Raw genomic sequence first — 4,284 nt, forward strand, 5'->3', positions numbered from 1 at the left:
CCTCTGAGTGCTGGAAAACAAATACAATAGATTTAAAATCATGTGCTTTAAAGATCCTGTAACCACCTTCAAACTGTTATACTTTCATCTTAATTCTTAATTCATATCCTTTAAATCAAAGAGAGGACAGATCTCTTAATTTACTCAGAACCGTTTTTAAAGGACTTGAGACGTAAAATCAAATCCTTCAGTTTTCTCCTCTTTATGCAAAAGACTACATCATCTTCTTTTCTTAAGGATAGATGTGAAAGAAAACTAAGATGTCAGGAATAAAGCTTTGTGTTTTTAAGGGTGCAGCATGTGCCAGGTTTTAAAAGCCAGAAGCTGTTAAACATTCCCTCTCCTTCTTCCCTGCAGGTTCTCTAATGAGCCTGTGTTTGAAGCCACTCTGTGTGTGTTTTTGTGTATGTGCTTGCTATCGAGTTTTCAGGGATTTATGTGTTTATCCGCCCACATCTTTCCGCATCAGTGTATGTCTTCCCTTTCCACGTCCCTGTGTGTGTACATGTGTGCGGTCTGCATCATGTGATTGAGCATTTAATTGCATTTAGGTACCCAGTGTTGTGGTTTGGGGTTGTATTCTCATCTTAGTGCTTGTTAAAACAAATTGAGGGTGTGACGCTTTCAAGTGTGCACACAATTTTCAGCAGGTAATCAAGAGTGGATCGATTTTATTCAAATAAAACCGGGGGGTTGCTGCGAGACGCATTTACGCCTGAAGGGTTTGGAAATAATAAAGCGGTGAGGGAGACCTTTCGTGTGTTTGGGAGCCTCTCGGTTGACTCTTGCATCCTTAGAACAAAGGAGCTGGGAGACAACCCTACTGAAGGCAGTATGATGGAGGCTGCTTGTTAGTGACGCTCAGAAACAACACAGGTTTTTTATTTTATAGCAGCTCTGCTGTTTAATAAACATCATAGGAATGTTGATGAGCAAGTGGTGAAGCTGTACTGAAGTGAAGAAACATACTTGCTTTTGTTTCAATACTAAAAATATACCAACATTAGCACAGAAAACCTCTTTAGTAGTGGAGGAGGATGAAAGTCTTGCAGCTGCAGCAGCTTTTGTTGACAAAGACTACTTTGAAACATGAATTGCATTTTGCATCCACCTTATCTTGTGCTTTGGTACAATGTAGCCAAGCTCTGAATCTCTTCACTCGTTAAAAGCAATCCATGCAAGCAACTGACCACCAGATCTCTTGTTTGTGTTATTTGATACCTGTAAATACATTTTATTCATGAATGAACGAAGATCAATGAATTAGTGATTTGTCGGACATCGCTCGTCAGCCTTTAGGCTAAGCTTAAGTGTAGTATCTGTTCTTGTCAGATTAATATCTGATACGTCCCCTATATTTTCTTTCTTTTTTTATTTTTTTATTTTATATGCAACAGTGCAAAGATATAAAAGTGCTTGACATTGAACAGGACATACAAGAAAAACAAACAGTAGATTTTGAGAGCAATAACCAAATAAAGTTATCAGGTATAGACTACAGTACACAAAAACAAAAAACAAAAAAAGGTCAGAAAAAAAAGGGTTTGACTATAAATGATGATCACAAAACAAACAAAACAAGAGAATAGACTGTTGTGGTAGGGATTGTCAAGAACGAGAAAAGAGAAAAACACATTAGAAAGAGAAGATAAAGACTAGAAGAGAAAAAATACTTGCTTTTGAGAGGGAAAAGAGAGTTTGTGAATGAGGATTATGAATGTGTGTGTGCAGTTATATGAGAGTTGATGTTTATGTGCATGTTGTGGTTCGATAGGTATTACAAGGTACTTACAGTGGGGCAAAAAAGTATTTAGTCAGCCACTGATTTAGCAAATTATCCTACTTAGAAAGATGAGAGAGGTCTGTAATTTAATCAGAGGTACACTTCAACTATGAGAGACAAAATGAGAAAAAAAATCCAGGAAATCACATTGTAGGATTTTTAAAGAATTTATTTGTAAATGATGGTGGAAAATAAGTATTCGGTCAATAACAAAAGTTCAACTCAATACTTTGTAACATAACCTTTGTTGTCAATGACAGAGGTCAAACGTTTCCTGTAAGTCTTCACCAGGTTTGCACACACTGTAGCTGGTATTTTGGCCCATTCCTCCATGCAGCTCTCCTCTAGAGCAGTGATGTTTTGGGGCTGTCGCTGGGCAACACGGACTTTCAACTCCCTCCACAAATTTTCTATGGGGTTGAGGTCTGCAGACTGGCTAGGCCACTCCAGGACCTTGAAATGCTTTTTACGGAGCCACTCCTTCATTGCCCGAGCGGTGTGTTTGGGATCATTGTCATGCTGGAAGACCCAGCCATGTTCTATCTTCAATGCTCTCACTGATGGAAGGAGGTTTTGGCTTAAAATCTCACGATACATGGCCCCGTTCATTCTTCCCTTAACAAGGATCAGTCGTCTTGTCCCCTTTGCAGAAAAACAGCCCCAAAGCATGAGGTTTCCACCCCCATGCTTCACAGTAGGTATGTGTCAGGTTCAAAGACACATCTATCAACAAAGAATCAAACAAGAGACATCAGTTAGCATGTAAGATACTTGCAAGGAGAGCAAGAGAAGGTTTACACTCTTCCCTAAACTCTGATCCTTCTCTTGCAAACCTTTCTTTTTATTGGAATAGGAACGCCCTAGTTACAATAGTGGCGAGTAAGCATAAAGGGAGGGGTTTTGAGGCTTCTCACACACACTAACATTGCTTAGTCATTACTATATGTGTATGTGTTGTGCAGGTGCGGTCCATCACGGGGCACACTGCCCTCCTTCATTTGACTCGTCCTTGGATACTCCTGCTTAAACTCAAACTTCAAAGAACATGAAGTAGATTATACAGCATAGTTATGAAAAACATGATTATCCAGAACAGTTCAAACTGGTTTCATCTGCAAATGAACTTCTCCTTATAAAAACATTTCAGACAGTATGAGAAAGACAGTATGATTAAAACAGTATGATTTAGACAGTATGATAATCCTATATACAGAGTGGACAATTATTCTAACAGTATGGTGTTCTTGGGATGCAACTCAGCATTCTTCTTACTCCAAACACGACGAGTTGAGTTTGTATCAAAAAGTTCTATTTTGGTTTCATCTGACCACATGATATTCTCCCAATCCTCTTCTGGATCATCCATATGCTCTCTGGCAAACTTCAGACGGGCCTGGACATGTACTGGCTTAAGCAGGGGGACACGCCTGGCGCTGCAGGATGAGTCCCTCTCGGCGTAGTGTGGTACTGATGGTAGCCTTTGTTACTTTGGTCCCAGCTCTCTGCAGGTCATTCATCAGGTCCCTCCGTGTAGATCTGTGATTTTTGCTCACTGTTCTCATGATCATTTTGACCCCACGGGATGAGATCTTGCGTGGGGCCCCAGATCGAGGGAGATTATCAATGGTCTTGTATGTCTTCCATTTTCTTACAATTGCTCCCACAGTTGATTTATTCACACCAACCTGCTTGCCTATTGTAGATTCACTCTTCCCAGCCTGGTGCAGGTCCACAATGTTCTTCCTGGTGTCCTTCGACAGCTCTTTGGTCTTGGCCATGGTTGAGTTTGGAGTCTGAGTGTTTGAGGCTGTGGACAGGTGTCTTTTATACAGATAACCAGTTCAAACAGGTGCCATTAATACAGGTAACGAGTGGAGGACAGAAGAGCTTCTTAAAGAAGAAGTTACAGGGCTGTGAGAGACATAATCTTGCTTGTTTGTAGGTGACCAAATACTTATTTTCCACCATAATTTACAAATAAATTCTTTAAAAATCCTACAATGTGATTTCCTGGATTTTTTTTTTCATTTTGTCTCTCATAGTTGAAGTGTACCTCTGATGAAAATTATAGACCTCTCTCATCTTTCTAAGTGGGAGAATTTGCAAAATCAGTGGCTGACTAAATACTTTTTTGCCCCCCTGTATGTATGTATGTATGTATGTCTGTATGTATGTCTGTATGTATGTATGTATGTATGTATGTATGTATGTATGTATGTATGTATGTATGTATGTATGTATGTATGTATGTATGTATGCATGCATGTATGTATGTATGTATGTATGTATGTATGTATTTATCTATGTATGTATGTATGCATGTATGTATGTATGTATGCATGTATGTATGTATGTATGTATGTATGTATGTATTTATCTATGTATGTATGTATGTATGTATGTATGTATTTATGTATTTATGTATGTATGTATGTATGTATTTATGTATTTATGTATGTATGTATGTATGTATGTATGTATGTATTTATGTATGTCTGTCT

General features: G+C 38.7%; 1 pseudogene; it reads left to right on the forward strand.

The window, feature by feature from the left end:
- Positions 1-1,280: 1,280 nt before the first annotated feature.
- LOC117829427 lies at positions 1,281-1,449 on the forward strand (annotated as a pseudogene).
- Positions 1,450-4,284: the final 2,835 nt, after the last annotated feature.

This window comes from Notolabrus celidotus, chromosome 17, assembly GCF_009762535.1.
Source record: "Notolabrus celidotus isolate fNotCel1 chromosome 17, fNotCel1.pri, whole genome shotgun sequence".
NCBI classification, from domain to species: domain Eukaryota; kingdom Metazoa; phylum Chordata; class Actinopteri; order Labriformes; family Labridae; genus Notolabrus; species Notolabrus celidotus.